This window comes from Hyaena hyaena, unplaced genomic scaffold (genome assembly GCF_003009895.1).
Source record: "Hyaena hyaena isolate Hyena2069 unplaced genomic scaffold, ASM300989v1 scaffold_205, whole genome shotgun sequence".
Lineage (NCBI taxonomy): Eukaryota > Metazoa > Chordata > Mammalia > Carnivora > Hyaenidae > Hyaena > Hyaena hyaena.
The window spans coordinates 2,142,469-2,165,071 of record NW_024080838.1 but is presented as its reverse complement, the minus strand read 5'-3'; the positions used below and the strand labels follow the sequence as shown (position 1 = coordinate 2,165,071).

The window sequence follows — 22,603 nt, the reverse complement described above, 5'->3', positions numbered from 1 at the left end:
TTGATGACTGTGTCTAGTTCCTGGCACAGAGCTCTGGAGTCTCACTGCGTGAACCCAGATCTCAGCTCTACCACTTCCACTGACCTCGGTGTTCTGACTGGTGAAACAGGCACTGTCCCCATAACAGCACACCTCACAGGGCTGTGGTTAGCATGAAGAGAGAGGTGATGGCTGTTTGGGCAGGGGAGGTGGCCCCTGAGTATCTCACCCATGTTGTTTTCCTGCTGCTCTCAGAATCCAGGGACCAATTGCAGACATCACAGAATGAAGAATTGCTGTCATCTGAGCATTTACCCCATATGCAGTCAGCAGGTCATGCAGTGAACTCGTGTGATTTGGCAAGTCCCATTTATTTCCTGCACAGCTTGAACCTTCCTTGTAAAATATAGGATTCCACACAGGCTAAGGTTCTTATGGAACAAGGCCTTCCTAGGCTCTATGTTGGAATCTTACCTATTTTTATATTTCTACCTTAATTTTTATATTTCTACCTTTTTATGATTGCAATCATATTTACTTTTATGACCTCACAATCTATGATTCTGGCTACCATTATTGAGGGCCTACTATGTGCCAGACATTCTACTTGTCATATGCCTTACATGAAACAGCAAATTGGGAATTCTTTTCTTCCTTTTAACTTATGGGGGAAATGAAATTCAGAAACATCAGTAACTTATCACACAGCTAGGAATGAGTCAAGTGGGCACTTAAAATTAGGTCTGAGTCTAAAGGCCATATTTTCTTCACTATACCAGAGAAGGCAAGTAAATTGTAACTCATATGCCCAATTGAATGCACTGGTGGTGAGTGAATTCTGTGTTATGAAGCATTTTGAGGCTGGGCCTAAGGTCAGGAGAGAAAGTCCTATTCACTGCAGAATAATGTCTGCCCTGGGCTCTGGTGGAAAGAAAGGCAGAGGGTGGTGGATGCCAACCTCACTCCCAAGTATCATGCAGCCTATAACCACCTTGTTTCTACTCACTAGAAAGAAGGGGTGGGGGCGCCTTGGTGGCTCAGTAGGTTAAGCATCTGACTCTTGATTTCGGCTCAGATCATGATCTCACTGTTTGTGGGATTGAGCCCTGAATCAGATTCCATGTTGACAGTGTGCAGCCTGCTTCAAATTCTCTCTCTTTCCATCTCTCTCTACCCCTCCCCTATGCATACTCTCTCAAAATATGTAAATAAACTTTTTAAATATTTAAACAGAAGAGGTTAGTTTGCCTCCTTGGAATATACTTTATACCTTCTAGCACTTTTCTGTCCCTTTTTCACCAAAGGAAACATCCCTGTTTTGAAGCTTTTAACCCTCAGGAGATAGTCTTTCCTGCCATCCCCTTCATTTAGTGCAGATTCTTTATCTCCTGGACTGCAGGAAGACCAGAGGCTGATTGGTTTCATACATCTCTTCTCAATCAGGGCTTCTTCCCTTCTCCCGACCATTTTGCTGTCTAATTTTCTGACGTGGAAGTCTACCTCTGTATGCAGCAACTACATTGATGGCCTGGACAGATTGTTTAATCCCTCCGCACTTTAGTTTCCTTACCTATCTTTATTTTAAAGTGTTTATTTATTTTTGAGAGAGAGAGAGGGAGAGCATGCACGCATGCACGCACACATACACATATGTGCACATGTGAGTAGAGGAAAGCTTAACAACTGAGCCATCCATGCATCCCTCCTCACCTACTTTTTGAAAAAGTGTGTGTGTGGTGTGTGTGTGTGTGTGTTTGTGTGTGTGTGTGTGTTTATCTATGTCTGTATGAGAGAGAATGGAGATGGATACAGCAGGTAGATAGTGATTTTCAGCCCTATCACTGCACATCAGAATCACCGAACAGCTTTATAAACATGCCCATGCCTGGGCCCCAGTCCACATCACTTCAGTCAGTCTCTGGAGCTGGGGCCCAGAGATGAGTTTATTAAAAGTTCCCAGGATCACCTGGGTGGCTCAGTTGATTAAGCATCCAACTTTGGTTAAGGTCATGATCTTACCTTTCGTGGGTTTGAGCCCCGTGTCAGGCTCTGTGCTGACAGCTCAGAGCCTGGAGCCTGCTTAAGATTCTGTGTCTCGCTCTCTCTCTACCCCTCCCCCATTTGCGCTTGCTCATACTCTCTCTCAAAAATAAATATTTAAAAATAAATAAATAAAAGTTCCCAGATGATTCTAATATGCATCCATCCAAGGTAAAGAACCACTGGACTGCCACTAGATACTAATTCACATGGCATTGATTAATATCATTTATTAAATAAACCAGCTGGCTTGGGGCTCACTTCCATACCTCTTTTAAAGGCTAAATAGCCCCTCTAAACACTTACCTGCATGATTCTTTTAAAATAAAGTTTATTTATTTGTTTATTTATTTTGAGGTAGAGATGTGCATGTAGGAGAGAGGCAGAGAGAGAAGGGGAGAGAGAATCCCAAGCAGGCTCCTCACTGTCAGTGCAGAGCCAGATGCTGGCCTTGGTCTCACAAACCATGAGATCATGATCTGAGCCAAAGTGAAGAGTCAGACATTTAACCAACTGAGCCACAAAGACATCTGCAAGTGTTTAAAAACACAGATTGTAGACAACTATTAAATATATTGGATTTCCCATGAAACTGTTATATAGGTATATTGTTGGGTTTATTAGGGTTCTTCCTTTTGCAGTGTGTAGTAGACTGATTTGTGTGACATGCACCATAGCACTAGACATACCTGGGAGTTTCTTTAACAGTGCCTGATCGGTGTCACTGTGGAACATAGAAAATACTGACTGTGACATTTGTGCATAGGCTTTCTATTGCTATTTAAAAAAAAATTTTTTTTAATATTTTTATTTATTTCTAGGAGAGAGAGAGAGAGAGACAGCGTGAGCAGGGGAGGGTCAGAAAGAGAGGGAGACAAAGACTCTGAAATAGGCTCCAGGCTCTGTGCTGGCAGTCAGCACAGAGCCCGACGCGAGGCTCGAACCCACAAACCGTGAGATCATGACCTAAGCGAAAGTCGGACGCTTAACCGACTAAGCCACCCAGGCGCCCCTATTGCTATTTAAAATTTTAAAAAAAGCATATCTTCCACTTTTACTTAACAGGCTTTGCTAAGCAAACTACTCTTTAATTGAGGAGAGATGCTGAGTTTGTGTTTTGGTTTGGTTTGGGGTGTTCCCCTCCTTTTTAACCACTTCAATTAAATCCATATAGACCTTGAGGTAAAGAACAATGGCTCATCTCTGGCTAGCTATGTAAACAGTCTTAGCCTTAAGGACTTGTATCCCGCTATAGAAACTAACCATCTTGGTGTTGTATGAGGGAAACAATGTGGCCCCAGAGTCTAGATTTGAATATAGAAACCCCACTCTGATATGTAACTAACTCTTAGCTGACCAACTCAGAACTAAGCACTAGTCCCTGGATTCCTTGGTACTTGGTATGACTTAGAAAACTTATCTGGTACCTGGTTCATAAAGCCCAGTCATTATTAATGAGCCAATGGATATAAAATCTTTTTAATATATGATGTAAAAGCCCCATTTCATGTACAAAGCAACTCTCATATTGCATTAGTACCTGAGGTGACTTGTTTTGGCAAATCTGGGATTCAGTTTCCATGTTTTCTAACATGTAGATTTCACTAGAGAGGCTTTCAGGAAATAGGAACTCCTGTGTGAGTGATTTAAATGATGACAAAGTTTAGTTTTCATAAAGTATGTTTTCCTCCTTGAGCTTTATGATCATTTTAAACTAGGGAGGGTTTGTAATGATGTCAAGAGCTGGCTTTCTCTAGAAGATGACTAGCCACCCTTAGCTAGCTCCATGAGGTCATGTTTTCCTTTTCCTAGTGATTGCTGGGATGAATTTGAGTCACTTTTGTAGTCTTAAACAAAATATATTTTTTTAAAGGATTCTCACGTTTACTTTATGTTATAATAATGAAGCAAAGAAACCAGATTGTCAACCTTACAATCTACATGTTCATCTAAACACATTACCTTTGGCTGCCAGATTCACCCAATTGGATACCCCTTGGTTTCAGCTCATGTGCTTTCAAAACAAATAGAATCTGGTTTAGGATAAAATGAGCTCATTCTCCTGAACAGAGGGGAAAACCAAGCTTGCCATTTCTGGTCCTAATCTCACTCTTATATTGTCGTGATGCTTCGGCACAACCCTGAAAGCTTCATCTACTTTAGAATTCAAATGCCAACTCTGGATTGCTATAAAGCAATGATAACAAAGGCTGGGGAGGCTGTCCATCCTAAGTAGTGCAAACAATAGCACTATGTACCAGGCACTTTGCAAATGCTTCATGTACATTATTTAGTCCCTGCTATAAGCCCTGGAGTCAGTACTCCTTATTATCCCACTTTATGGAAGGAATCAAAGCACACACATGCGCCACAGGTAGCAGTGGTCAGAGGAGCAGTCTGAACAGGTCTTTGTGACTTTAGAGCCCATGCTCTTACTGCATGATAGGTTAGATTGCTTTTATAATGAAATAAAAATATTGTAACAATTAATATTAATTGAATGCTAGCTATATGCCAGGCTAGGTAATGCACTTTACATGTAATAACTCACCTTCACAAGAAGCCCTTATAATCAGCATTTTGCAGGTGAGGAATTGAGGCTGAAAGAGGTTAAACAGCTTGTCCACAGTCTCCCAAGGAGGGAGTGGCAGAACCAAGTTCATTGGGCAGGCCTGCCCCGCCCCATCAGTATCCATCTCCCAGGCTTCTGTGCTCTGACAGCTTTAGAATGACTGTCAAGAATAACAGAGTCACAAAGATTCTGTGGTAGTGACAGAGAAAATTCACATGGTCAGTAGTGTGCAGCTATCGCTCCTGGGCACACAGGAGGAGCAGGGCTCTCACCTGGGGGAGGGGACTCACGGCTGAGACCAGACATGAAAGAGAACCAAGAGTAATTTCGCCAAAGCTGCAGGGCAGGGAACTGAGGAACAGGCTAAGGGTCAAAGGCAACAAAGAAATACATGGACAATGGACAGACTCAAAGTGGCTGGGCAGAGAGAAACAATCAGATCTAAGCCAAAGAACTTCAATCGGGGAGCAAGACAGAAGAGGCAAGTCGGAGAAGACAGCCACTGGCAAGACCCTAAGCCTGGGGGAATGGAAGCCTAACCCACAAGTGATTTACAAGTAAGGTGGTCAGAAAGCCCATGGGATGAGGAGGAAGGACCGACCTCCTCCACTGAGCTCGACAGAATCCCAATAAACTAAGTTAACCCATCCCTGACGAAATAAAAATCATGATCATCTGGACTTTATTTGTAATCTCTTCCCTATAGAAACAGATAAAGAAGTCTATCATCCTCCCTTGCAGAGCTAGCGAACATTCCCATTTGCCATTTACCCAATTTACTTTGACTGGAACAGCCATCCGCTGAATTCATTAAAGGTTTCTGTTGTGAGGCTGTCTTGACTCTGGTTAGTGTCTTCAATAAAACATGTCTCACTTTGTTCTCTCTCAGTCAATCTCCCTGGACACCCCACATAATCATCCTTTTGTAAACAGAGCAGGCTTTGAAGCTGTGAGGAATCCTGCAAGGCTGAGAGAGAGAGAATAAGCTACAGGCTCCCTGGTGGAAACCAGAGACTAAAAATCTTTCATAACCTTCATTGTTTTCCCTGATTGTGAAGGTAGCATGTGTTCTTTGTAGAAAATACACCAAAGTATCAAGAAAAAAACTCTTCTCCAACAGAGAAAAGCAAACATAACGCCTGGTTTAGAGTATTTTGGTACGTGTGCGTGTGTGTGTGTGTGTGTGTGTGTGAGTGTGTGCGCATATATATATATATATATATACACATACATATACATATATAATTTTAAGCATATATGTTTCTAATTTTTAGTATTTTGTGAGTTTTATTTCCTGTTTTTTCTTTCATTTGACATAAATTGCAAGTAGGTTTTTTTCCCTATGTCACATCAGTTTTCACTCTCAGCATTTTTAGTGACTCCATGTTACATTATATTACCTATTCTGTTGAATGTCTGGTACTTACATGGAAGGGTTTCTTTTTTGTCTTTTTATCTTAGGCTGCTGTATTTGCTCTATGGTTACATATTCAAATCCTGCCTTATCCATTTCTCTCTATGCTTTCTGAAATTTAAGACACTAGTTCTGAGACCCAGAAGACCCTGCCGACAAAGCTCTGGGAAACAGAAATTCTAGGTTTTGTCTTGAGTTCTGTCATCAATTCCCTAAGTAGCTGTGGCCAGATCCCACCTCTCTATGTGTCATATTCCACATCTGTCATGTTGCACTGTCTAACTGAAATATATAGTGGTTTGGTCCATGAGAAGATTCCACCTGGCCAGCCAAGGCAATAGACCACAGAAGAGCCGGTGTTTCCCACAGAGAAATGGTCGTGATGGCATGTGCCAGGCATTGTGCTAAGTTACAGTACACCCTTTACCTCTTTTGCTGCTCTCAACATCCCATGAGGTATAAAGGATTATTACCCACATGTGGTAGAAGAGGAAGTTGAGGGTCAGAGAGGCAGAGGCCTAGCAAATAACAAGAGGGATGTCCGCACCCTGCCTGGGCTCATAGTCCCCAGTGATGACTGTAGCATCTACTGGGGTAAAGCCCCCTTCCTGTAAGACTCCGAGCTCTGTGACCATGACCTGTGAGAGAGTGTTTGACCAGCTGCTTTTCAGAGATAATACATCTGTCTGCACAGCTTAGAAGCCTATAGAAGATTGTACATGAGGCACTATAAATGTTCAAATCAGGTGGGAGGCACCAAAAACAGATGTATGAAATGGGAAAGAAAAATGGTCCTTCAGACCCAACTCTGGAGAACTGAGACAACTCTAGGATCCAATTTTTGGAAGAGCCCCAGGTCCTGATGTTTCCGAGGGCCCTGGCCTTCATTATCTTTCCTGAGTTTTTAATTGTAAAATCATGTACTTAACATCCCCCTTGTCCCTGTCATGGAAGGAAATGGTATTTTGAGTTTTGGTAACCAGCCCACAGACACAGGTTATTTTTGTGAATCCAGACATATCCCTCCGTTTTCCTCAGCACCCTTCCTCCACCAAGTTAGTCCCTCTCACCCCCCCACAACCTCCCCCCCCACACACACACACACAAAGGCCCTCAGGGAGGCTTCAGAAAAGAGCACCTCGCCCACCCTGCCTCCCAGCCATCCTGCCCCCACCATGACTCACCCATCGTCGCACAGAGCCACCAGAACAAAAGAGAACTGGTCACAGAAGGAGCCGGTTGCCATCCTTCTGTCTGAGCTTTCACAGCTGCCTCCGCCATTGCAGCTGACCCTCTGCCGGGCCTGCTGCTGTCTCTGGTCAGCCTCCAAGTGACTTCCACATCTTTCTGGAAGAGGAAGGAAATAGTGGAGAGATGAAGGACAGCTCTGGCCTGCTAAAATGAAAGCCATGTTGCCCAATTCAATAGCCTCTGGCCCTGGGTAGTTAGGGAGCACTTGAAAGGTAGCTGCTCCCCAAGGAGATGGGCCATAGCTGTACAATACACACCAGATTTCTAAGATTTTTACATGAAGAATGTAGAATATGTCAGTAATAATTTCCTGATGGGACACGTGTTGAAATGATAACATGTTGGGTATGTTGGGTTCAATAAAATGTATTATTAAAATCAGGTTCACCTGTTTCTTTTTACTATTGTAATCTGGCAGCTGAAAAATGGAAGCTGCTTTTATGGCTCATATTACATGTCTGTTATGTGTGTCTTGGGCTGCTCTGGAGATAATAGCATTTCTGCTGCCTCAAATAGGTAAGACAAGACTTGAGTTTGCCGCCTCTGCTTTGGCAGCAGTGGGGCCTATCAGGTCTCATCTCAACCCAGCCCCTGTCTCCGAAGGTCAGTCTTGAGGTACATCTGGATGTCTTTGAAAGTCGGCACATAACAATTGTCTTTTTCAAGCCTCTAAAGCCCAACCACTCCCTGCCCTCTGCTGAGGTGAGGGGTTAGGAAGTGGACACTATCTGCACTTTCAGAAACTTACTTCTTCAGGATGCACAAAGCACTCCCATATGGCCCACACCCTTGCCCTGGGTCCTTCCACTGCATTCCCTTTTCCTTTCTTCTTCCTAAGACAGAAGGTTTTAGGGAAGGTTTTATAGGGGGAAAAGGCCTTTCTCAAGGGGACTTAGAAAAAGACCCTTTATGTGATAGCTTTGTGTTGCCTTTTATTCATGCTTTGGCCAACCCCACCAGCTCCTGATCTACAGGAAGAGCAAGGAGGACAGTAATACCCAGTAATGCCCAGGAAACCATATCCCACAGACTCCTCAAAGGGACCTGCCTCCAGGACACATATTCCAGAAGCTTCAGGAGCAGCTTGAGAAACTGAATGGTCACTGAGCACCATCATAACAGGAACAGCCATAAGCAACATAAGCTCTCCTAGACATGCAGATTCATGGGCCCTGCTCCAGCTTTTCTGAACTAGAATCTTTAGTGTAAGCCCCAGGAATCTGTGTCGAACAGGGACCTCAGGTGGCTTGTGTGCACATTAAGAGTTGGAGTGATATGGGGGTACCTGGGTGGCTCAGTTGGTTAAATGTCTCACATAGGCTCAGGCCATGATCTCACAGTCCATGAGTTCGAGCCCCACATTAGACTCTGTGCTGGCAGCTCAGAGCCTGGAATCTGCTTTAGATTCTTTCTGCCCTTTCTCTTTGTCTCATCCATGCTCATACTCTGTCTCTCTCTCAAAAATAAATAAACATTAAAAAAAAGTTGGAGTGATATGGCTAGAAATGACCTTTGTTGCTTTTGCCTAGTCAGCATCCAGTGATTTCTATGAATGCCCTCTGATGCTTTAGGAGAGCACTGTCTGCCAGTCTCAGGATGTAGAGCTGGGACTGCCCTATCCCTTTAGTTTCAAAAAGTGCACATGACCTAGGCCTGGCCATTCACAGCCTTGGGAGCATCTGAAAGCTACTACAGGTGGTCCCTGGAGTGGGCTGAGGGGACATATGCAGGATATCAATAGCATCTGCTACAATCTCCCTATAAGATTTCTTGTGGATAACATTTCTTCTGCTAAAGACACATTTGAACATCACTGGTCCAGATGATCTCCAAGGTCCCTTCCAAGCATGGGACTTTGTGGTCCAGGGACTCAAAGGCCCCCTGATGCTCATCTGAAGGATGAGCAGCCATAAGAGATACTGATGTGTCCTTGGAGAGAGAGTAAGCTTTGTCCTCTGAGGAAGGCAGTGTCCTCTCTAGACTCCTGTCTGCCCAGTGGGGGATGGTTTCTGCTGCAGCTCTAATCTGTTGAGATGCCACAGGGTGAACACAACTGGGATAACCCATTCCATGACTATTCATCCTAAGGTCCAGGCCTCAGTATACAGCCTCAAATAATGCCAAAAGGCTAACAGATGCCTGGTTTCTGGGTTTCCCTTTATAAATATTATGAATCATGGGGGTCTTGTATGTTACTGAGTTGGCCCTAAAGTGTCTCTCACCGGACACCATTGGAGGCAGAGTCGGGTGTGGTGGGTGGAAGACACTGCTCAGTGAGGCCTGAATGGAAATACCTTCTCCCTTTCTTTCTCTCTTCCACTCCCCCCCTCCCCTCTTTCCTCACTGCCTTTCTCTCTTCCTTTCTCTCTCTCTCTGCCTTTCCTTCTCTCTCCTTCTGTGTCTCTGTCCCCCTCTCATCTTAGAACTTCAGGCAACTCAGGGGCACCTGGGTGGCTCAGTTGGTTAAGCTCAGGTCATGATCTCACAGTTCATGGCTCTGAGCCCCATGTTGAGCTCTGTGCTGGCAGCTCAGAGCCTGGAGCCTGCTTCTGATTCTGTCTTTCCCTCTCTCTCTGCCCCTCCCCCACTTGCAGTCTGCCTCTCTCTCTCTATCTCAAAAATAAATAAACATTAAAAAAATAAAAAAGAACTTCAAGCAAGTCAGAGCCTCCCAGCCTCCATTTCTGCAGAGTGTTACTGTAGCTGTCACTTAGGACAATTGTGACGATTAGAAGAGTATATGGAACACACCCGGCACATAGCAGATACTCAGGGATTGGCAGTGGCTGCAGTCTGGAGTGTCTGGGCTCCACGTGGAGCGCTCTAGATTACTGGGAGAGGTACTGCCCTGGCTTCTCCAGACAGGTCAAATACATCCAGGTCTAGAGAAGCCAATCAAGGAGAAAATAGAAGATAAATCATCAAAAAGAAAAGATCATTTGGGCTTATAGATTTGAAGTCTCAGAAGAGAACTATGAAGTGACCAGAAAAGAGAATTTTTGCTCAGCTCAAGAGAATAACTAAATGGAGGCTTAGAATATAGGTTCTTTCTGTGAATATGTGAATACAAGGAATCTTTCAAGAACTTGACTAGTAACCGATATTTCATGAAGAGCCGTTTCCTAAACTGACCAAAGCCAAATTTTCTATTCCCTATACACACCTGCCCATGTGGTACATGTCCTCATGACAGCCTCATTCCTGACTGAACCTGTGTTTCTCATGCTTCAGACAACTAGCCTGAGACTGCGTTTGTAACTTCAGAGGAAGCCCATAGAGAGGAGGGAAGAAACTTTGGGTGACACTGCAGGATATGGTTTTTTTTAGCACTGTGGCTTGTGGCAAGTCATTTCACATGTATGACTCGATTAAAACTTCTATAAAATGACTGACTTGAGCCAGATGATCTCCAGGATCCCTTCCAGCTCTAATAGGATTCTAAGTACAGACCCTGAAAGAGGGCTAGTCTGCACTCCCAGTGCTACAGCCCCAAGCAGCCCTTGCCCTCTGGAGCCAAAGAACCCAACGTCTGGGAAGCACACTTCTAGGACCAGAACCACACCCTGCAGCCTTTGCAGGCCTGTTAGACTTAGTCCATAGAGGAATGTCAGCCAAAAGCCCCCTTGGTACAGAGTGGGGACAAAGAGCACCAAGGCATGTCTCATGGGCTCCCAGCACAAAAATACTGAGTGCTGAGCAGGCTTCCACTGCCTTCCGGCACCCTGCCCCCATTTCCCTGGAGCCAGCCGCAGTCTGGTACTTGCAGCTCAGAACCTTAGAAGGGATGGACAGCTTCTGCCAAGCAGATGAGGCATCCTCACCTTGTGCTGAGGGCCATCCTGCTTCCCCCAGAACCAGGCCTTTTTAGCAGAGGTGGGGAGACCTGCTACAAGCCCTTCCATCTCTCCCAGAAGAGAGATGGGTACACATGGTCTCTGTAAAGGACATCTGCCATACACCTAGCCCTAAACAGCAAGGCTGGAGCACACCACACTTCCATCCCTTTCTGAGAGTCCAGATGGTGTGCAGTTGGGTTCTGGTAATAGGCTGAGCCTTCTTTCCACAGCTAAGGAGTAAGGGACAGCTGAACGCTGAACATTGTCTTTCAAGACATTCCCTTTTCTGTCTAGAGCCTCTAGAGTAGAGCTGGGAGTGGCCGGTTGTTATGGCTTGAATCTAGGGCTGACTTTTTAGACTTGATTCTTCATGAGAACAAATTCCAAATAATGCTCAGCTGAATTCAGGACCCAAAGCAAAGATTTAGCCATGGTACCACTGAAGAGCACATGAGGAAATTGGACATGGCGGTTCCAGATTCTTTTCTAGTCCCATGAGGATTGGCAACTGCCCAACATTTGGAGCTTAGAAATTGCTTGTGGAACTGCTTAGTATGGCTATCAGTTTCTCTTCTCTCTTCACTGGGCTGTTACACTGCGTTTATGGCTTTTTACACAACCATCTGCAACTTTTTGGTTAAGTTGTGTCTTTTTTTTAATGTTTATTTATTTATTTATTTTTGAGAGAGAGCAAGTGTGCAGGGGAAGATCAGAGAGAGAGAGAAAGAGAGAATCCCAAGCAGGCTCCATGCTATCAGCACAGAGCCCAGTGTGGGGCTCAAACTCACAAATCATGAGACCATGACCTAAGCTGAAATCAAGAGTCAGATACTCAACCAACTGAGCCACCCAAGCACCCCACTGTTGGTGAGGTTTTTATTTTTTGTTAGTTTCCACTTCCTTTTCATCTACTGTGGCCATTGAACATGGTAAACAATGGTTTATATCCCCAAAAAAATTGAAAACAGGATCTCAAAGAGGTATTTGCACACCCATATTCATAAGCAGTATTATTCACAATAGCCAAGAGGTAGAAGCAACCCAAGTGTCCATGAACAGATGAATGGATAATTAAATGTGGTGTGAACATCAGTGGAATATTATCCAGCCTTAAAAAAGAAAGGAAATCCCGACACCTGCTACAACATGGATGAACCTTGAGGACATTATACTAAGTGAATAAGCCCGTCAAGGAAATAGATACTATATGATTACAGTTAGATCAGATATCTAAAGTATTCAAATTCATAGAGTCAAAAAGTAGAATGGTGATTGCTGGGGACTGGGGAGAGTGTGAATGAGGAATTGTTTAATGGGTATAGAGTTTTAGTTTTGAAAGATGAAAAGAGTTCTGGACATTGGTTGCAAAACAACACTTAACACTATTAAACTGTGCATTTAAAGTGACTTGAATGTCAGTTTTATGTGCAATTTACCACAATTAAAAAATTTAAAAAGAAAAACAGTGGCAATAGATGAGGTACACAATAAAGCAAGTCCTGTCGTAGTTCTGTTTTCATGCGTCCCAACTGTTCTGGCGGCAAGGCCATGGTACAAGAGTACTTGACATTCAAGTGTGTCTCAGGTGGAGCCCTTGCAAAGAGAGGAGCTGTTCTGCTCCACAGTTCACAGCTTCACCCAGTCAGAATTCATCCTGTTTCCCACTTAGGTTCCACCCAAGTCACTGAAGGCTTCTCTGCATGAGACACTTGAGCACACACCTTAATGACCCACTGTCAACACTTCGATAGAAATACCTACTGGTGTGTTACACACTGTATGGAAGAAATCAGAGACAAAGACTCCTGATTCCACTCTGACTGGTTCAGAACTACAAGGATGCTTGACACCAAGGAAGCAGTGGATAGAATCTTGTCCTGACACTCACTCAAGGCAGTGAACACTGAAGAATGCTGCTGCTTTTTTTTTTCCCATTTCTAACTTCCCTACCAGCCCCCTAAGAAAGAGCCCAGGAGTAGAGTGGTTCGGAATGGCTACTAAAGAGACAGGTTCTGGAAGCTGTTGCACTGCCTTTTATTCATTGTTTTCCTATGAGCACATTATTTAACTCTTCTAACATTCATCTTAAATGGTATCATCTTAAATAATGATACAGATGCCTGTTTGGGTTTAGGGAGGATTAAAGGAAGGAGATTCTGCTCAGGAGCCCTTACCCCAGAGCCTGCGCACAGGAAGTGGTTGATAAATGAGGACTAACATTATTCTCTTTGCCCAGCCTAATTCTACCCATGATCCAAGAACCAGGTCCAGCCCCTTCTGAAGACTCCATAAAGTACTCCAGGAGCCCACCATGAAATAAAAGCCCACCATGAACTCTTCTATAACACCAATTATCTGCACCCTTCATCTTTTTGGGAATTCTTCAGGGCTCAGGCTTCAGCAAGCCTCTCCATATGCTAGGGTACACAAGGTTAAGAGTTGTCATTCTTAGAACGCCCAAATATAAGGAATCATAAACAATAGATCATGGATTATACATAATTATGGGTAGGGCAGGAACTCAAAACATGGCCTTGCTCATTTTTTCATCTGGGATTAACCTTATTGTATTCTTTGGTTTGAGGCATAGCAGAAAAGACAGCTACTCCCAAATCTCTCCATACCTGCACAGAGGTCCTTATTTGGGTTCATCTTTCTCCCTGCTCCCTCTTCTTTTAAATATAAAATCTTTGCTAAAAGGGACCACACACTCAACTCACCTGAATGAGTTTCTTGATTTTTCTGAGATAGTTATTTTAATTATGAATTAAAACAAGGGAGATGGATCCCAGAGAAAACATAAGCTACTTTCTAATTAATCCATCTGTCCATTCTGTCCATTTGTATACTTGTTCAGTATTTCTTGAATACCTCCTGTGTGCCAGGCTCTGTTTGCTCCTGCAGCACTGGCTCTGCTAGGAAAACCCTCTTCAAGAGTCTGAACAGGGAATTCTCCAGTCTTCTCCATGCTTCTTTGGAACCACTGTATCAAATATCTCTGCCTGGTTATAAAGGAAATAAAAAGACATTCAACTGAACAACTGCAGTTCAAGGGCAGTGATTTATTTATATCTTATCCTGAGTATCCATGTTTCCTGGCATTTTGTGGGTTGGTAAGGTTAAGTGGCTGCATGGATAGATGGATAGATGAATGGATGGGTAGATGGATGGATGGATGTTGTAGATAACACGAGTGTTAATTTGAGTTCCTCGGAAGCAGATCCTAAGATAAGGATTTGAGTACAAGTCATTTATTTGGAAGGTGATCCCAGGAAGTGCTGATAAGGGAGACAGGTCAACAATGGTATGTTATCAAGCAAGCTATCATTCTGATAAGCACCTGTTACTTACCAGACATTGACTACTGAATGTCTCTTCTGTCTTCCTTTCTCCCTGCTTAAGTGAATGGTCATGGAATTCAGATGTTCTAAATGAGGATGCAGATACACAAATATTATGCATGTTGGTTACCTTCAAGTAAGGGAGCACACTCTTTACCATCCCCTAAGACCAGAGGCTCCCTAGAGACTGCCCAAGATCTTAGGTGAATTCAGCATGTGCTTGGGCAAGTTGAAGTAGTTTCTAGAAAATATATCTCCTTTTTCATATGTAAAGAAACATTTGACTTTTTTGTTCAAAGTCACTCACCTATTCCCAGACAGGATAAGTTACTACCTGACTTCAAATCCTATCATCACTTCTTAGTTGTGTGACCTAGAACAGGCTACTTAAACTCTCTTTGATGAGTTTTTGGGGTGATTGGGGGGTTCAGAGCTGATGACCAAGAAAGAATTCTTAAAGACTTCTCTGGTACAAAAAGGTGATTTTATTAAACTATGGACAGAACTTGTGGGCAGAAAGAGCTCCACTGAGGTTGTGAAGAGTGGATCCTTATATACTATGGGGCCAGGGAAGATGAAGTCAAAAGGGAAGTTTTCAAAGAGATTTTCATATGCTAAAGACTCACAGATTACTGGAGGCCTAGCTATTCTCAAGCTAAGGTTGTTTTTCCCTCTACCAAAGCATTAACATTAAGACAGTAGGGACCTCCTGGACTTTAGGCTATTGATGGGATTGCATTTTCTTGTAAAACTGGTGGAGACTCTTATCAGTTTAACCACTTGGTTGTTGTTGTTTGTTTGTTTGTTTGTTTGTCCTTTCCTGTTTCTGAGTAGCTAGGAATGTCCAAGGGATATCACACATATCACACCTAGGGCAGGGAGGTGTGCTAGCTTGTACTTTGCTTCAGCCTGCCTTATGCTCCCTCCTCACCTTTGCCTCAGTTTCCCCATCTGCCAAATGGCAATAGTAATAACATGTATATCAATAGGGATGTTGAAGTAATTAAGTGAGGCTGTATTTGTTAAGTATTTATCAGTGACTGGCAAAGAATAAGTGCTCGGTAAACTCAAACTCTTCTTTTTGTTGCTTGGAATGAGTGAAAATGTGTGCTAGGTGAATTTAAAAATTCTAAAATCCTTTAACATTATTAAAAAATACAACTATAACAGGAACATGCATATGGATAGAACAATCTGGGTTCTTTTTTAAGTTTTTTTATTGTGTGTGAGAGAGATAGAGTGAGCACTTATGCACAGGAGGGGCAGAAAGAGAGGGAGAGAGAATCCCAAGCAGGTTCCACAGTGTCAGCACAGAACCCAATACAGAGCTCAGTCTGATGAACTCTGAGATCATGACGTGAGCCAAAATCAAGGGTCAGACACTTAAACAACTGAGCCACCCAGGCACCCTAAGCAATTTGGGTTTCTGATTAAGGTTTTGAGCATTTGTGAGCCCTCTACTAAGAAAAAAGATTATTCAGGCTCATCATCTATTACCAACAAAGCTGAAATTTAAAAAAACTTAATTCTGTTCATTTAATTCCCCAGTGTCAGACCTTAGAGAGACTGGAATTTAAGGGTATTTCAAACTCAGCTTTCCTACGGAGTCCATACAAAGAACAGGTGGGGTTAGTCAGCTTCTCTAGGTCTACACTGGGAAAGATTAATGGGCCTCTTGGGTTTCAACATTACATTCTCATTTGTTAGATTTCTGTGACCTTCACTTCTTCACATTTTGGAGAAAAAATTAGATCATTTTCTGCACTCTGCTCCACATCTATTACATAGATCAACTAGAAATTGTGTTCCACTACTAGTGACTGTGACTTGAAATATTGTTTTAAATCAAGCAGAGATACTTTCCCCCTTATACAGTAAGAACTGTGGAGTTCAGGGGCACCTGGGTGGCTCAGGTGGTTAAGTGTCTGACTTCAGCTTAAGTCATGATCTCACAGTTTATGGGTTTGAGGCCCACATCGGTCTCTGTGCTGATAGTTTAAATCCTAGAGCCCGCTTCAGAGTCTGTCTCCCTATCTCTCTGCCCCTCGCCCTCTCATACCCTGCCTCTCTCTCTCTCTCTCAAAAATAAATAAACATTAAAATAAAAATTTTAAGTGTGGAATTAAACAGTCTGAAGCATATATGGTGACTCCAAAATGTCATGAAGGACCTAGGCTCCTTCCAGCTCCTAGGGTATGATCTCTGTCCTCATACTCTTAAGGTGAATACTGGAGCTCCACCAGTCACTTCGCTGCTCCAGGGAAAGAGAAGGAAGATGCAGGGAAAAGACAAATGAGGCCTTCTGGCTGAGTCATCCCCACTTATAAAGCTTTCCCTGTAAGCTCCACTCATTGACTTCCAGTTATATTTCACTGCCAACCCTCTATCCCATACGTATCTCTAAAAAGAAGGCTGGATGTTTTAGTAGGCACCTTGCCTCACTCAGCAATATAGGAATTTTGTTAGGAAAAAAACGGGGGGGGGGGGGATTATACTACTTAGAGATCTAGCAATCTTTGCCACAGTGAGCTCTTAATAAATTGTTTTATAATGACAAAAGGAAAAGCAGAATAAATAACCTGCTAACTTACCCCTTTGGCCTCCTTTGAGTTCCTTGAGGCCAGGAACTGTGCCCCATTTATCACTGTGTCCCCAGGGCCTAACTCAGTACCTAGCACAAGTAAGTGTTCAATAAATGGGAGTTTGATGATTGAACTAGAGAATGAGGTATGGGTATAAAATAATAAGACTTAAGCTATGAAAGGAAAAATAATAATAAGATTGATTCTACATGCTTGAATACAAATCCATCTCCTGAATCCAGATACTTGGCCCTTAATGAACCATTCTCACAACAACTCAACAAGAGAGTATTATAAGTATCCTTATTTTTTTTAATGTTTTTTTATTTATTTCTGAGACAGAGACAGCGTGAACAGGGGAGGGTCAGAAAGAGAGGGAGACACAGAATCTGAAACAGGCTCCAGGCTCTGAGCTAGCTGTCAGCACAGAGCCCGATGCGGGGCTCAAACCCACGAACCGTGAGATCATGACTGGAGCCGAAGTCGGATGCTTATCTGACTGAGCCACCCAGGCGCCCCAATTATCCTTATTTAATAGATGAGGAAACTGAGGCTAAGAGAGCTCAAGAAACATGGCCAAGGTGAGACATTTTTAGGGCAAGGCCTCACGTAATAGCAGATAAAGTTGCCAGACCTTCCATCAAAGTGGAAATGACCCAGTGTTCACCAGGGAGGAGCAGAGCAGTGTCAGCACAAGCACGGAAGCCAGACAGCAACCTGCTCTCCTAATCCCCTCAGCCAGCATCAGCTGCCCACCATACAGGCCCCGGCCTGATGGCCACTGCCCCTGCCCCATGGGGCACAATGATCTAGACGTATTATCTCATCTTCTTCCTGTTTTACAGATGAGAACATTGGATTCCCGCAGAAGTTAGGCTTCTTATCCAAGGTTACACAGCTCAAAGAGGAAAGCAGAGATTAGAACCAGGTGTACCAACTCCCAGTCTCATGTGAAATAGGACCCTAAGTTTCCATCAGCACCGAACTCTCAAGAAATCACTGTGATTACCTGGAAGTGGGACTAAGTGAATGTCACTCTGCTCAAGGTTCGTCTTTCCACCCCCTCCCGCGGACAACGTGTTCCCCTCCTGGAGAGCATCCCCCAGCGTTTGTGACGGGAGGTACAGTGTAGGGTCGCAGACTGCAGATTTCAGTAGCACTTGGGAGAGAGGAGGCATTAACAATTGGGGGTGGGCAGTATCACTGAAATTGCCACCTTTCCATGCCAGTAGCCTCTAGGAGCAAACACCTCAGCCTTGGCCCCACACATGGGAGATGCGAGTAGTAGTCAGGTGACAAACCATTCTGGTTTGCATAGGCCCATCCTGGTTTAGGACTGAAAATCCTGCATCCCGAGAAATTGCTCAGATCCTAGAAAACAAGCATTCACCCACTCTGTTGTTTTGCACAGGGCATGTGTTGAAAGACTTTCAATGGAACCTGGGAGAAGGGGAAACAGGGAGGAACCAAAGGTAACTGGTCTATTACATTAGATTCAAACCAGCAAAGAGTGATTTGCTGAGTGCCAAGCCAATGACAGGCACTGTGTCATGTCCTGCCTGGACGTGAGACGTAGGCACTCACCCAGCACCAAGTAAAGAGCTTCTTGTGGATGAATGCATTAATCCTCAAAGCACCCCTAGGAGACAGATTCTCTTGTCTCTCCACTTGCAGAGATGGATTATGAACACAGGGAGATAATGGAATGTGCCCAAATTTAAACAGCAAAAAGGTGGCAGAGGCATGGATTGACCCCGGCAGAGCGATTCCAGGCTCTGTTTGCTCCCTTCTTCTTTGCACTGCCTCCCAGAGAGGAGATGGCCAGTAGCCTAGTGCTTGCTTCAGCAGCACCTATATTAAAATTGGAACGAAACAGAGAAGATGAGCATGGCCCCTGTGTAAGGATGACACACACATTCACAAAGCGCTCTGTATTTTGTGCAGTTCCCCAGCAAACCACCACCCTTGATGGATGAACTCAGAGGAAACGGCATGAGTCAAAGCACAACATGAGGCACTGAATAATGAAATTGTGGCATTTCCCTAGAAAAACATTCCTGTAAAGCAGTCTATGACATGTGAGTGAAGCTGAGTTACACCTGAAATTTATGTGCAAACATGTCATTTCTACAGATCTCAGAAGTGAGAAAATGCCAGCTTAAAAAAAAGAAGCCGGTAGCCTGGGAGGCAAGACAAGCAAAGGCTCACTCCCCTGAAAGAATAATAATGATGATACCTTTGCTGGCATTCATTGAGCAGTGATCATGGGCCAGGCCTTTGCTTAGCCTCTATACATAATGTCTTATTTCACCCTTATGACCAGGAGCATGGTACTATCATCTCCATTTACAGAGGATCAGACTGGCTGAGATAGGGCAGGCACCTTACCCAGAGTCACATAGGAGGTGGAGCTGAGAAACGAAAACAGACATGTAATCCCAAGAGAGGACAGAACTGGGTGGTAGTTAGGAGCTCCGGCTGTTACCCATGGACAGGCTAGGTGAGGGCCAGATTAGAGCCACTAACTAAGTGCCCTGGACGTTTAGCCATTTCTGTCTTCTTGGTTTTTTTGTGTGTGTACCAAGCAGTACAGGACACTAGTCTTGAGCCCTGGGCTGTGCTCAGCTAGCAGCCCCAGAGCTGCTGGAGGCTGCCATTGTTTTGCACGGTGATGAACCAAACCCTGAGAGCTTCACAGTGCAGCACTGCACTTTCAATCCTGCCATAATAGTTTTCCTTTAAGAATAAATGCCACAGCATGGTGCTATTTTAGGAAGCAGCTTTCCACACCCACCCCAGCCTATCCCTCAATTGTTGGTGTTTGCTTCCTGCTCCAAAGAAAGGCTGAGAACACATTATCTACCTACACACATCGGTGGCAGGGAGGAAGCCTTGTCAGGCCCAGCCCTGTCACGGAGCTGCACACTCAGGTTATTATCACTGCATAAACGAAAGGCATTATTAGTGTAGATGTATTCCAGAAGAAACTTGTTTAAAATCCATTCATGGGGGTGTCTACCTGAGAGTATGTGCTGCCTTTATGCCCACAGAGCTCTCCTGGTGGTAGCAAGTTCTGGGAGCTCTCACCTCACACTGGAGAGCCACATGCAGGCCTACAGGGCATAGAAAAGCTTTCAGAGAGAATTCCTACTCCTTTACCAGCCTGTACTGACTGCGAGTATAACTGAGGTTCCCAGACAGTGGAATGGTCTCAAAGAGGGGCCACTTCATCCAACCATCATCAGGATGGGACTGGGCTGATGGCTAACAGACACATGAAACGATTCTCAGTATCCCTCCTCATCAGGGAAATACAAATCAAAACCACACTGAGATACCACCTCATGCCAGTCAGAGTGGCTAAAATGAGCACATCAGAGAACTCTAGATGCTGGCGAGGATGTGGAGAAACGGACACCCTCCTACACTGTTGGTGGGAATGCAAACTGGTGCAGCCCCTCTGGAAAACAGTGTGGAGTTTCCTCAGGAAAATAACAATAGAACTCCCCTAGGACCCAGCAATAGCACTGCTAGGATTTTACCCAAGGGATACAGGAGTGCTGATTCATAGGGGCACATGTACCCCAATGTTCATAGCAGCACTCTCAACAATAGCAAAACATGGAAAGAGCCTAATTGTCCATCCACGGACGAGTGGATCAAGAAGATGTGGTTTATCTATACCATGGAATACTACATGGCAATGAGAAACAGTGAAATCTGGCCATGTTTAGCAACATGGATGGACCTTGAGGGTGTTATGCTGAGCAAAATAAGTTAGGCAGAGAAGGACAAATATCATATGTTTGCACGTATAGGAGGATTAGGAGGAACTTAACGGAGGACCATGGGGGAGAAGAAGGGGGGAAATGGTGGGGAAAAGGGAGAGAGGCAAACCATGAGAGACTCTTGAATGCTGAGAACAAACTGAGGACTGATGGGGGGGGGGGGGGGGAGATGGGCATGGAGGAGGGCACTTGTGCGGATGAGCACTGGGTTTTATATGGAAACCAACCTGACAATAAACTATTTATAAAAGAAAAAAAAAAAGATGGGACTGGGCTGGGGTGAGAATTGAGTTGTTTAGAAAACAGAACGAACCCCGCTGCTTCTCCCCCAACCAAAAGGGGGAAGTGAGCCCCCAAGCAGAGGGGAGCGTTACCTCTCCACAAAGAAATAAAGTCACCCTCAAAGGTACTAAGGTCGTGAAGAACCCTAACCTAGTCTGTATTAGAGCTAGAGAATTTGGTAGAAAATCAGTAGTAACTGCCCTGATCAAGCCGAGAACACTGGGGCTCATGTGTAATGTCGATAGTGATTAAAAACAATAATCATCATTTTTTTGCCATATGCCAGGCACTAATCTAATTGCTTGACATATGGATTTAATATTTGTGACAACCCATGAGGTAAGTTTTATTATCATCTGTATTTTACAGATGTGGAAAGTAAGGCACAGAGAAGTTAACTTACGTATTCCAGATCACAGAGCTAGAAAATGGCAGAGCTGGGATTTGAACATGAGAGGTCCAGGGAATACTGTAGGAGCATGCTTATGGGGTATTTTTAGGAGTATTATAAAGCTGTGAAGTGTTGTGGGGTTCAGGCGACCACTAGCCTACTGCAGAATATGACTGTTGGTTTTCCTTTCTTGTAACAAAGCTGCCTTCTGAGCCCTGTACACAGGTAGCGAGAGGCCCAGAGCACTGCTCAATGGAGAGAATTCCCCAGGTTCTAACTGGGGGCTGGAGCAAGAAAAGTGTGTCATCTCTGACGTAAAAGTGTCCGACACCAGGTTACCTGTAAATACACTGTGTTGCTCTCCTTCAGGACCTGAATGAAACAACTCTCTTTCATCTCCCCAAACCAAAGTTTTCCTTCATCTGTGCAAATGAGATGGAAGAGCAGGAGTCACCTGCCCAGGCGGGATTTGAAGAGTTCTAACCACAGGCCTCAAAAGTATCACACTTCTGTCTATTTCTCCTGGGAACTTGTGCCCTCTCCTTACTGGCCACTGCCCGAATCAGTCCAAAGAACAGTACGCCCCAGAATTACCTGGGCACTTCTTCAGAGACCAGGTAGTTGTTTCCTGGGGTAGTCAACCTGATTTACATCCACTACTGAGCAAGACTCCATTCATCTGAAGAAAGAACTCCAGGATCAGAAGCAACATTCATGATATACTTCTAAATTTAAAAACCAGGTGACAAATAGTATGTAAGTTATGATAGTATTTTGGGAGAAAAAATAACAGTAACAGTTCATGTTTGTTGAGTGTTTACTATGTGCCAGACATGGTGCTACTTCTTCCATTAATCTTCAGGGAGACACAATGAAGCACCTATGGCATGAGGCGGGTATGGCATGAGGTGGGGATGAAAACTCTTGAGACTGAAAAGATCAAATAAATCACTCAAGGTCTAAGTGATAGAGTCAGGAATTAACACCCACTGACTGACCACATGCCCTATTCACATCACAGTTTCACCTTTCAGCCTCCATAGTCATGTTTTTATAATAAACATGACTTTCCAAGAATGTTTATATAATAAAAAGACTTCAATTATAGAACTAGTTTCCCCTTCCAG

General features: G+C 44.0%; 1 non-coding gene across 1 annotated transcript; it reads left to right on the top strand.

The window, feature by feature from the left end:
• Positions 1-18,847: 18,847 nt before the first annotated feature.
• LOC120238399 lies at positions 18,848-18,954 on the top strand. Its single transcript, XR_005530211.1, has one exon. It is a non-coding gene; the product is annotated as a U6 spliceosomal RNA (small nuclear RNA).
• Positions 18,955-22,603: the final 3,649 nt, after the last annotated feature.